Genomic DNA, 13,191 nt, shown 5'->3' with positions numbered 1-13,191 from the left:
CCCCAGGTCGGGGCGGGGCGGGGGGCACACTCCAATTTCACTGAGAAATAATTTGAAGACCACATTAATGAGCAAACAGCCTAGAACACCCATCTGATTTTAGAAGATTCCCTCAGGCGAGCATTAAATCCTCAGTCTCTGCCACCCCATCCCCCTGCCCTGATGTGCTGCTGCGAGCGACTTTCATTCCCACTGGCTGATTGTGTTCAGCAAATGTTTGTAAATTTCAGTGGCCCTGTCTCCTCCACGCTAGGGTGAGCTTCCGCCCCCCCTCCGAAACTGTTTTCTGAGTCTTTTGTGTCTCCTAATGGTGCCTGGAACATTTTGCACATGATAAGGAACTCAAATAAAATGAACAATAAGCATCCCCAACCAGCTAGAGCTTTTTATGACGCTCTCAATGAAAACACTGAACCGCATCGACGTCTGATCAAGGCAACATCTGGAGATGCCAGTGGCAGATGCCCAATTATGCTGAGGCTGATGAATGGGCACGGAGTTATTTGGGGCACAGCAGCATCACTCAGCTGGGCCCGCTGCTACTTAGGCGACAGGCTTCCCCCTCCCAGCTCACCATGCTGGTCTGGTGGGGGCTGGGAATGCTTGCACATCCACCGCCAGCCCAAGCACCCTGGCCGCCCACCACCACAGCTCTGTTGCCCTGTCCCCAAGGAAGAGGAGGGCCAGGTTAAATTCACTTTCTCATTCACTTTCCCATTTCACAGAAAATATCTAATTTTCTATATGAAAGTGTTAATTATACCATAGGTACCATCAAATGGCACTAAGTGATAACTAGATGTTCCGGAGGTTGACATGTATATTTTTCAAGTAGCTCCGTGATTTATTATCTAATTTAGGTAAACAGCAAATAGTGCTATCATAATAGCCCCCTTTTCTTCTGGTTTCCACCTCATTGTCTCTGGGTATAGAATAAGAAATGAATCATCAAACGAGCCCCATGGGAAGAATGACAGGCAGGCTGAGAGCATAGGCTCTAGCGACACACCCATGGGGCTGCAGATCCCAGCCTTGCTGCTGACCAAGGGCAAAAGCTGTGACATCTGAGAGCTTCTCAGACTAGGACAGGGTTGAGGACTGAGTGAGACAGCCTCATGGCACTGCGTCCGGCACAGCATTGTAACACAAGCCGCCATGTTCATCTGAGTGTAGCTTGGTTCATGATGGGAACAGACCATAAGACCTCCCAGACAGAATGATTCTCTGCGTCTCCTTTAATGAAGCCTGGCCAGGCAGCCGGGGCCAGGCAGCTGGCAGAGGCGTGGGAACCATGCCGGCCAGGCCAGCAGGCCAGAAGATGCAGGGCGGCCGTGAGTCCCAAGGCTGTGACCCCAAACCCTCCCAGCCCATCATGCTGGACTGGAGGAGGCTGTCTCAGGGGAAGAAACCCTGCTGTCTGTACCCAAAAGCTAGAGATTAAACAAATGATAAATCCCCAAAGTGAAAAATCAAAACAGTAGAAGAGGGAAATCCCATTTTCGAAAGTTACCAAATATCTGGCTAAAAGCCAGGTTCTACCCCAACTTGGCCCACAGTGCCCGGCAAGTCTGCACACGTATGACTGTGGTTACAGAGAGGGAACTCACAGCTTCCCCGCTTCTAGCGTTGCCAAGAACAGGGTCTCCCACAAGGTTCCAGGTCACAAGAGTGATCCCAATCAAGTACCAGCGCCTTTTTGTTTCCAATTTGGGTGGACAGCTTTCTTTTCTACGTTATATTCTTAGAAACATTGTTTCTTGCTGTCATAATACCCCCAGATTGTATACTGGACTGAGCTGCAAACACACCAGCTTCCAGGAGCTTGTGCCTCAGTGGCAGGTGGGCCAGGGACACAGGGGCCTCCCCTCCTCCTCGAGAGACCCTGACTTGACCCTGCAGTCCTGCTACCAAAAGCTCTTTGCCAGACCCTCCTCGTGCAGCACCCCTGCATGCGCATCCTTTGGTTTCCCAAGCTGTGGTCATGAGGATTCCAAGAGAAAACAGAGAAACCAGGCCAGGGGTTGTAACGCTGCCTGCCATCCCAGCCTCGCCAGCCAGGACTGGTACTCCCTGCAAAATCAAGTGCATGGACTTTCCAGCTGCTCTGCTCCTCAAAGGCTGGGCCCCTCTGACTCCTGTGCAACTCTTTTAGTCTAAGGACAGGAGTCTTCTCTCCTCCGTTACAGGAAGATCCGGTGGAGTATTCTTCAGGGCGGGATGCCCAGCCCCGGTTTTGAAATGAGCCGAGGTGAATTATCATACAAGTGATCAGACATCAGCAAATCCATTCTAATACGCTCCATTTAAAACTTTTGTTTTCCATAAAGGATTAAGTTAGAAAAGAATTTAATCACACCAAATCCACTTCCAAAATGGGTACAGATCCGAAGATCAACAGTAATGATCAGAAGAAAAGACTAAGCCCCTGGTGTTGAGAACTCGTGTTTGGTACTTAACTGATCAAACCGGCCTTCTGACGCCAAGAAGCAGCTTTCCCCCGGGCTGGGGGTGCTGTCTTCGGTGTTTTCAAGCACAAATGAAGACAGAGGTAGAGGTGAGATCAGGACACTCTTCTTTACACAGAGATCAGTTCTGAGCTGCAGCAAATTTGGTGTCTACTCTGAGCCAGGGGCTGTTCTGGGTGTCTCGGATCCAATAGTGAACAAAACAGGCACGAGCACTGCCTTCATGGAGTTTTACCGTCTAGTGGAGGAAGAAAGATAACATGGAAATGTATCATGGGTTAGGTGGTGATATTTTGGAAAAGAAACGTGGAGCAGGGTAAGGGCATAGAGGGTGATGGAAGGGGGCATTAGTTCGCACAGGGTGGCAAAGTCTCTTCTGAGGGAGTGGCATCTGAGCAGGGACCTGAAGACAGTGAGGAAGGGGAACATTCCGGGCAGGGTATATGACAGTGGGAACCAAGACCTGGGGCCAGAGGTAGGCGGGCACTGTGTGTGCGGCACCCTGCCCAGCATCTACAAATCCACTCTCCAGCTCATCATCATGGGAGCCGACCCTCCTCGCTAGCAAGTCAGCAGAGCGCATCTCTGTCTGAAGAGCCATTCTCGCCCTTCTCAGCAGCTTCTTGGAAGCCTCCTAACTCAGCACTCACTGGCTTCCCAGGAGAATGATGTTCCAGTTTAGGGCTGCATTCCCGACTGAGATACCAGTGTCCAATCAGGAAAGGCTCTAACCAGCCATTGCCTTAAACACTCCTTCGTGCCACCTAGAGTGCTACATAACCAATCAGACCATTGGAAGGACCCCCATCTTCTGCCACCAGCATAAACCTGTCCACTGACCTCATGAGGGCCCTCCTCTGCAGGGCTCCTACAGCTGGTACCAAGATGAAAAGCCCAACCGAGTCATAATTCTGACCTAAAGCTTGTCTGCAGATTATGACAAATATAACTGCCAGAGTCAATCCCAGGCTCAGGCCTAGCACCTGGACTTAGCCCCCTTCCTGGAACTGGTATGTCTCACACCATCCCCATTTTCCAGGAGAGCGAAATGAGGTCTACCTGGAGAGGTGGGGTGCCTTATCACTCAGGGTTCCATCAAGGAGGCAGAACCATTGTGTGATGGAATAAGGAATTTATTATAAGAGTTAGATCTTAGCAATTGTGAGAGGAGCTGGGGGACCAAGAGTCCAAGAGGGGATGTGGTGCATCAGAGGAAGGTCACTAGCCAGCCCTAGTATGGGTGAAGGGGTGTTGAGGCTTGCACAGACGTCTGGAAGGCAGGCCTATATAGCTAAGGGAGGCTGGGGGAGGAGTTTATGGAACATTGTTGGCTCTTAGTGGCCAATACCTCTGTAAGTTTGTGGAGAAGTGTCTGGTGTGGGCGTGGGATTGCTGTTGGTCAACTTGGCTGGCATTTGGAAAGGAGGCGTGAACATAACATTTCATCGAATGCAAAGTAACAGACACAATCACCCAATAATCTGATTATTATTTTAGCCTATGTGACTCTGAAACCACCAGTCAGAAGAAAGATTCTATCCCACTCAGAGCTGGACAGAAGTTTGCCGTGTACTTGAGCTCTGTAGCTGAGAGTTCTGGGATTCTCAGGCACAGAAGGGGCAGCAATGGCCCGCCCTGTGCACAGGCTTTTCACCCAGGTTCAGTTTTGAACAGGAAGGTGTTCCAGGTGTCTAGGCATTTTTGTCAGGACTTGAAGGATGAAGCATGGCAGGATGAGGCTGGGGTGCGCACATGGCCAGTCCGAAAGATGCCCTTGTCTGTGTCTGGAACACTGAGTGTATGTCCCTAATCATGGACAATACTGGGAAAGTTTGTCTCTCCCATGTAATCTTTTTAAAACTATCAGCAAATGGGTTCCTCTTGTCTGAGCCTAATCCAACCACCACTGTTGTCTAACTCACTGGACCAGCTTCTGTATCTTGATAAATGTTACTTTAGAGTCACCATATTGAATTAGGAGCTGATTATATCTGATTTTCCTTGTAACAGGGTTAGGTCCATTTCCTAGGATGTAGCAGAAGGGCCTGATGGTCACCAAACTGATCCATAATTACCTCTTAAAATTGTAGTCCAAATGGGTCATGTCAACAGGGTCTCCCAACTAAGGGGGCACCCAGCTGAGTGGGGCAGGATTTGACAAGCAGCACCACAGCTGCTGGCCCCTCTGTGGAGCTCATGCCTCCCTCCCCCAGGAGCACATCGCATGTATTTGAGGCTGCCCTTTCCAGGCCACTTGCCAAAGGCAGGAAGTAGGACCAGGAACCTCTGTGGCAGGGTGGACTGAGAAGACCTCTGGTTATAGAGTCAGATGGAGCTGGGTTCAAATCCACCTCCTCCATGGTGATCTTGGGGAGCATGCTTCACCTCTCTGAGCCTCAGTCACCTCATCTATAAAATGGAGACAACAACAGCTACTCTGCTATGCTATAGCATGGGGAAGAGTGACGGTGTCAGGAACTTGGCCTCAGCCCCACAGAGTCAGGAGCTTTGGGGTATCACAGGCGTCGCTGACATACCCCATTTGTAAAGAGGTGCTTTTCTCTAGACAAGGATACCACAGAAGCCATGTCAATGCCTGGCTGCTGGCTGAGTCCTCACTCAATGAGGTCAGGCGATGAAAAGCTGGTAGTGCAGCAAGAAGCCGCTGAGGGGCCAAGTCCTCCAGGAGAATGGGGACCACCACCCATCCCCACATTGTAGTCAATTGCCTCTGGGGGAGCCTAGGCCTGTAAGGTCCTTCCGTGTGGGTGTCCCCAAGATGGGATGGATGGCACTTAGCTCTTCTGGACCCAAGGGACTAGAAGTGATTCCCCTCCAGCCCCACTCCCCTGCATCCCAGGTAGCAGACACATCAGGGACAGGGTGACCAGATGTGCAGTGGGCCATAAGGCCAGGGGGCAGTGGGAGTAGGATGGCGGCCCCTCCTGCCTAACCCCGCACGTCTACCCTGAACCCTGAGTGGGAGTAGTAGAGGCCAAAAGCCCCCATCTGGGGAAAGCAAGGCCTCCCCCTTGTAGCCTAGCCAGGCCTGAGCTTGAATCCTGAAGTGACCTCTCCCACCCCCACCCAGAGGGGCAGTTGTCTTCCTTCAGCATTTGAAAGAGAGTCCTAGAGCCTCAAGGTGCGGGGAGAGGCCCTCCTCTGTGGCCTAGGGAGGTCTGGAGAGTCTGCCCCTTTGAGCACAGCCAACCGCCACAGCGTCCGTGTTTAAAAACGATTGAATCAACAGAGGGACTGTTCATCAATATTTTTAAAAAGAACTGTAATTAGAGGTTGGTGAACCCCCACAGCTCCTGGCCACGATGTCAAAGGCTTCCTTGACCTGGAGACGGGAACAGAATGAAAAGCAACCGCAGACACGGTCGGCCATGGCGTGTTCTGCCACAAATCCCACTTGCTAGGCGCTCCCCACCGAGGCTCATCAAAGATTCTGTGGCTAAGAGAAGTAGCATTTCACATGCATCCACATTCTTTCATTCCTAGGTGGTTTTTCTTTCTAAACTTGGGAATATGGGCGTTCTATTTTAAGAACATTAATTACTGTCCAACTTTAATGTACTAATGTGAACAACAACAACAACAAAAACCAAACAAACCCAGCTTTGAACTGAGGAAAGGAAACAAAAGTACTTTATGGGATAATTTTGTGTTTACATCCCTCAAGGTTGCCTGAGAACATGTGTCTAATGCATTTATTTCTGGTCAAGAGAAGTGAACGGCTGGCTTTTTGGTGGTTTCTGGAGAACGAAGTGAGGACTGGCCACCTCTGCCTTGGAGGTGCCAGCTCGGGCCACCTCAGGCCAGGAAGGTAAAAATAGAGTGAGGGATCCGGCACCAGCTTTGACACATGGTTTTCTCATCCAGCGACTGCCACAGAGGACCCTCCTTTTCTAGCTATTCTAAGTGAAAAAGAAAAAAAGTAAGATTATCTGAGAACTAAATAAAAAAAACGGTGCTATATCTTAGCCACCTTTTCTGCATTCTTCCACCTTCTCCCAAGTGTTCATGTTGGCTCCTCTTTCCTCACCAAGCCAAAAATGGGATGAGTCCCATGGTTTTGTCCTTAACCCCCTTTTGTCCTCCCCCTGCCCGCACCCGCAGCTGTGGCTTCAGCACGGCATCCACGTGGCCGAAGCTCAGGCACGTTCCGAGCAACTGCCTGCCTCTTGGATGGTCCCCCTCCTTCTATAAGGCCCCCAACTTCCCAAAACCAGATCTGACATCTCCCTTTGGAGGGGCGCATTTGGGGCATGTTCCTCCCCCAGCTGTCATTCCCCAAGGCCTTGTCTGTATGCTGGTGGCTGGCCTGTCTGACATGTGACCCTGGTCCGAGCCCCTTCAGAGGCAGGGAGGGGAGCGGTGGGTGCTCGCTGTGGGATTCCCTAATAGTAAACATGAGGGGAGACTGGGAAGGCTTCCCTCAGGCCAGACGGGGAGGAGCAGCCGGCCAGGCAAGCGGGGGTTCCAGCGTGAGGGGAGTGTGAGGAAAGGCCTGCCTTGAAAGGGACCGGGGACCGCAGGAGGAGAAAGGAGAGCTCTGGAGACACAAGCCGGGAGGATAAGATGGGTGAGGGGTGACGCAGGAGAGGATGGTGGACCCAGCGCCTGGGTCTTATCCTGGGGGTGTTTTCAGCTGGGAGGGTGTTCGGGTTTGCAAACAGAAAGAGGACTCTGGCTTCTGTGTAGGAATGAATGATGGAGGCGAGGCTGAAGGACCGAATGAGAGATGATGGGGCTTGGCCAGGGTGTCCCCCTGACACCTGAGACCCCCAACAATAGCTCTGTCTGGCTGCTGCTGGCTTACCCCTTGCCAGCACCCTCAGCTCTCTGTCCAGACAGATGTCCAGAGAACAACCCACAGACTGATTCATACTCAGGTGTTAAGGGCAAATAGTGGCACCATCCACCTGTGGGACACAGGAGGGTGGGAGCAAAGAGGGGAGGGTGGTGGCTACCAGCCTTCCCAGACCTCTGCGGGGTTCCTCCCCTGCCTGTGGGTGCCTTATGAGCATTAGGGAGCCCTGTGGGGTCAAAACCCTCGCCAGGATGGGGCTATGGATAAGTCTTACTCAGAATCTAGGCTCCGCCACTCTAGCTGTGTGATTCCAGAATCTCGCTTTACAGAATGCAGCCTAAATGATGCACTAGTTCAAACGACTGGGAAATTTTCTCAAAGCTCCTGCTGTGCCACCTGCTACATACAGAGTGAATTGAATGTTTTGGTGACTGACATTCTGGCCTGGCTAGAAACCACTGTATTAATCCAACCTCGGCTCCCTGAGTGCCTTTCAGGGACTGGACACTGTGCTCAGTGCTCAGGGGGTTCTAGGCTACCAGTCTGATGCCTGGTGGGTGTGCGATTGACGGATGGGGGTTGGCAGCTGCAGAGTTGAGCCGTAGAGGATGGGTGCCAGGTGGACCAACGGGGGGTGTCCCGAACACTGGGGACAGCGTGTACAAAGGCATGCAGGCGTGAAAGAACATGGAGTGTTCCAGGAAAGATGAAAGCTAGAGGTCGGGGCTGTCAGAACCAATCAGTGGGAGGCAAGGAGAGGTAGAAATGAGGCAGAGGAAGGCTGGGCCCCATCACCACAGGTCCCCAAACCAGGCGAGATAGAGGGATCTGTTCTTTGCAGAGGGAGATCTGGAGGAGCTGGACAGAGGAAAGGGCAGAGTGAACACAGAGCAGCTCTTGCTGGGGACCCGAGCACGGTGGACAGCCCACAGGCAGACAAAAAGTGAGGAGGCCCAAGGAGGGAGGGAAGAGGGGGAGCAGGGACAGGAAACAGATTGCATAGCTGGAAGTGACTGGCCTTGACTCTGGATGGGGCAGGTTGAGGGTAGAGGGAAGGGCCAGGAGTAGAGCCTCTGCCCACTGACCAACGGCTGGGCCCACTGAGGCTTCCGGGGAACTTGGGGACCGAACTCCACCCTCTGGCTTCCCTCCACTGCTTTCAGTCCCCCTCTGTTTTTCTCTCTTCTTTAACTACCACAAATAGAAAACCAAATACTTTTTAATTGTTTCATACAGTTCCTTGTTTTTCATCTAAAAAAAAATGAGTCGTGGAATGTTTTCTATTTCCTTCTCAAATGGAAAAGCAGAGTTATCTGTACATGGTCTCTCATGCGTATGAATGTCTACATTCTCATTTTCTCTTGGTATGTAAAAAAAAAAAAAAAAGCCATTTCAGGCATCAGGATGAGATTTGGCAACACCCCTTTGGTGCCCAGCTGCCCTCATGCCCTCCACCCTCTCCCTCCCCCCAGAGAGCCTCAGGCTGGGCAGCACATCCCAGGCTCATCACCCAGGGACTCGAAAAGAGCCAGACACAGCAGCTCTTCACCTGTGGAGTCTGCAGATCTTCTCTCCAAGCCAGCGGCACAACCCCAGGACGATGACATTTTGATAAAGTTTTTAAAAACGATTCCACTTTGCAAGACAAATAGCTAATAAAATAGATTCTTTTTTGGTAACCACCCATACACCAATCAATCTGTCACTCGGAAAACTGTTTCCTGAGAGGTGTGAAATGAGGCCACTCTGGAGTTCTGTGGGAACAGAGAGACCCCGAGAAGCCTTCCACTCCCAGATTACACTTGCCACCCCAAAACAGGGAAGCTATCTGATTCAGAGCACAGGAAATACACAGCGGATTAGTTGCTCAATCAATACCAACTTTTGAAAGACAAGCAGGAGGCGGCTGCCCCACTGTTTACATGCAGCCAGCCCACGCTGTCACGTGTGTCTCCTCTCTCTGTCTCTTTCCAATTCCATCCCTATTGGGGAGAAAATTTTTAAGTAAGTGTTCCCCACCTAGGGGGCTTGCAGAGTGAGTCACACCAAGGGGGCCTCTTCTGTGCTACAGACTTTCAAGTAAGAACTTAAAACAAAGGGTCATTTCAACACCACCAACAGAAATCAAAAGGAGAAGCCTTGGTCATAAGACATGACGTCTCTGTGCCCACTGAGGCCGCCGTGAGAATACAGAGACCCTCACCCCCTGCACACTATCTCTGTAGCTCTGCTTGGCTGCTACTTGCTTTTTCCACCTTTATTTTCCCTAAGCTCTAATTCCCTTACTGCTTTAAAAAAAAAAGAAGAAGAAGAAGTCTTATTATATTGTACGTAGAACACAGTTTAAGACTTTTTTGGAACAAGATGGGATAAATCTTAGTTAAACAGAACCTCCCTCAAAGCAGCTCTCAGTGCAGAATTCTGCTGTACCAAACCTACGGGAGAAGCGGGCTCCTACAAGTGCCAAACACAGAACACAGTGTCTGCACACAGTGGGCCCTCAAGACGTGTTAACTGGTTTGTTTTTTAAATGATGGAATCTGAAAGGCCCCAGGAACAAATAAGACGAACTGGGTAATAACTTCTGTGAAAGAAATGTGCCGAAAAACAATGCTAACAGGAACAGATCAGGAAACCCTCCCCCCGCCAAAAAAAGCTGTAATTCCATGGTGGAAACTATAAACGAATTGAAACACGTCCAGAAGTAGAAGTCGGGATAACTGAAACAATAGAGCAAAGAAAGCAGTGATATTGAGGCTAAGTAAGACATCAAACCAGAAATGCAGGCAAAGAAAACAATCAGAGGTACAAATAACACACTTGGAAATGAGAAATGGTGTCACAGCCCTACAGTAGGTGAGAGAAAGATAAACGGGGTGAGGCACACGATGAGGGAAACGTCAGAAAAGAAACAATATAAGAAAAGTTTCCAAAGATGAAAAAACAGCTCAGCCTAGAAATAAAGAATACACACTGTGACTTTCAAGTTTAACTCTGAGAGAAAGAAATCAGCATTTGCCAGTTACAATTTGGAATAAGTGATCCAGCAAGCTGAAAGGAGATATGTTCTTCTGAAATTGGGTAAGAATGACAAGAGGACTGACATCACAAATAGCGAAGACAAGATGAATCTCAGGAAGAAACGTGCCGTTCAAACCACACACGAGTGCCCTAACCACATGGCAGTCGTGCTCCTACGTAAGACCCATTCTGTGTAAGTAGAAGAAAACAGACTCATTAAAAAGTAGGGGGGGAGTTGTGCACAATTATACTTAAAAAGAGAGAGGGAATGTCTGACTTTTTACAAAAATATGAAAGACAAAATCTGATATAACAAGACACTGGAATTAGAATGGACCAGTTGAAAAAGAAAGAGGAAGTGATCTGACAAAATTTAGCCACTCCTAAGATTTAACCTACACTCTGATAATTGCCAACTCCTGCTCCAGCTGAGATTTCTCTGCTGAGTTGTGGGTCTGACTATCCCACTGCCACCTGGACACATCCATGCAAATGTCCCTCAACACCACAACCCTCCTATGACCCACCCCACCCTTGGCCAGAGAGCGACTTCAGCACCCATTCAGTTGACTGAACTGGAGGTCCTTTTCCACGTCCCCCATGCTCAATCCCACCCACTGTGTTAGTCTGCTGGGCCTGCCATAACAAAAGATCAAACTGGGTGGCTTCAACAGCAGAAACGCACTTTTTCCCCTTCTGGAGGCTAGAAGCCCAAGATCAAGGTTCAGGCTGATCGGGTCTCTGGTGAGAGCTCTCTTTCTGGCTTTGCAGTCCTCACATGACCTTTCCTTGATGCATGTGTGAGGCCATGGGAGCCTCGGATGTCTTTTTTATAAGGACACCAATCCGATTGGATCACAGTCTCACCCTTATGACCTCATTTAACCTTAATTACTTCCTCATCTTAAATACAGCCGCATTGGGGTTAGGGCTGTAACAAATATGAATTTGGTGGAGGGGCAGCTCCTCTCACCAGCCATCCCTAGCAGTGACTCTGGGGTACTTCTGCAAGCCACTAATAAGGTCCCAACCAAATGCACAGACAGGCCTCTGAGTATGCCTGTCCAGCCATGCCTCCTCCCTTGCCTTGGTATTAGAGGTTTAGGGGTAACTCCTTCACCAGAGTTTAGTCAAGACCTTTCCCCAAGGCCAGCAACTGCATCTTACCCTCACCCCAAGGGGCTTTGCACACATTATTTCTGGACCTATGAAGTCAGAAAGAAAGTAGAAACTGTAGAAAGAAAGTAGAAACTGAGGCTTGGAGAGATGCCCTGACTGAGGCCACTACTTACTGATCTAGGGAGCAGGTCCATCCAGCTCTACAGCTGGTTCTGCTGACTGGGCTGTGTCTCAGGGGAGGTAGAGGCATCCAGGAACCTGGACCAAGCATCCAGGGACATGGTCTCACTCAGAGCGGCACGTCCATCAGAGGTCACCCCAGGTGCTGGTCTGCGGTCTCGCAGCCTGCGGGCTTGAGGCTCCTGGTGGACAAGCAGGCAGGCGCGCACTCAGGACCACTGCTGGATCCGTAGACACTGCCTTGCTGTGCTGGGTAAACAGCCCACTTTCCATGCCCACCCCACAGGCCCGCCCTGCCTGACTGCCTATTTAAGCAGGAGGCCCCGACTCCACTCGGCCCAGGCACGCCAGCTTCCGGAGCTAGGAGAGCAGCCCTGCAGGCCTCGCTCACTCGGGGATGAAAGGTCCTTCTGTTTCACCATTTCCTACCGGTGCGTTTTGAATGATGCTGCTGAGCTGGGTTGTAGTGGGAGCTGATTCGGCTGGCCTATGAGTATATGGAGATGTGTAGCAGGCCCGAGGGAGGCTCTGATTGAATTTTTCCCATTTCTAATCCCTGACTTGATGTGATCTTATTTTCAAAGAGGGAGAAAGCCTGTAGTTTGTGAAAGGACAGAGGAGCGCATATTTCAAAACGAGGTCTGGCTGAGAATATCAATGATCTGACGTGTTTTTCTTTTCTTTTGAGGAAAAAAAAAGTCCTGTAATTTCAAGGTTGTAGAGATCCCATTTTCCCTCGGGAACCCCTTCCCTAAATAGTTCCTGTCATTTAATTCTATCTTGAAAAAATGTGCAGAGAATTTTTTAGAAGAGTTTGGTGGGGGAGAGAGGTTGTGTAGCTGGAGGGGAACAGTTTGGGGAAGGTCTGAGGACAAAGGGCCTCCTTGAGAAACTTCTGAGAGATGAGGAGTGAGCTCGTCCCCACTCCAGGGTGGTGGGGCCTGAGAGTCTCGTGGGCTCAGGAGAGGCCTGCCTCCTTCATGTCCACTTCTAGATGCTTGCCAGCCTGTGGCCTAGGGTTAGGCCAGCCCACGAAGAGGGTGAAGGATAGAGGTGCATGCAGGTCATCAGCCTACAGAGGGTGAAGCGGCAGACATCCCAGGTACAGGGGACAGGAGCTCCCCTGCAGGCCAGAACAGCAGGACCCCTCCGACCTCTTGGCAGGTTGGACTCCCCAGGCTATGGGGGGTGGCGGGGGGATGCCTACCAGGTGGTTGGTTAACTCAGAGGAAACAAGTTAGGGTGTCCACATGGAAAAAAGGGCCCCTAGGGGAACACAGGTCCTAGGGGCCGTGGCTTCTTTCTTCCCACCCTAATGTGGCAACATCAAGTACCCACGCTCATTTGGCCCTGGTCACGGCTGCCCAAGATGCTGAAGTGACCTCCTGAATGACAGGGAGGGGGGCACCTGAGGCTCAGATGGATAGCAGACCCAGGCCTAGAACCTGGGTCTCCCTGGAGCTTCTCTATGGGGATTCCTAAGCAAGAGTGCGCCAGTTGTTTGCCAAGTGAAGAAACACTCCTGCCAGCCCTTCTGCAACATCTTTGGCTTGTGGACCGAGGGACTGAGACTTAAATTTCAGATTCCTC

General features: G+C 50.7%; 1 protein-coding gene across 1 annotated transcript in view; it reads left to right on the top strand.

The window, feature by feature from the left end:
- The window catches only part of SMPD3 (sphingomyelin phosphodiesterase 3), a 79,658-nt gene that overhangs the window by 37,650 nt on the left and 28,817 nt on the right, over positions 1–13,191 (top strand). The window lies entirely within an intron of this gene.

This window comes from Ursus americanus, chromosome 21, assembly GCF_024610735.1.
Source record: "Ursus americanus isolate L20-20 chromosome 21, mUrsAme1.1.p, whole genome shotgun sequence".
In the NCBI taxonomy this organism is placed as follows: domain Eukaryota; kingdom Metazoa; phylum Chordata; class Mammalia; order Carnivora; family Ursidae; genus Ursus; species Ursus americanus.
The sequence above is the reverse complement of the archived record's forward strand: the minus strand, read 5'-3'. Positions and strand labels throughout refer to the sequence as shown.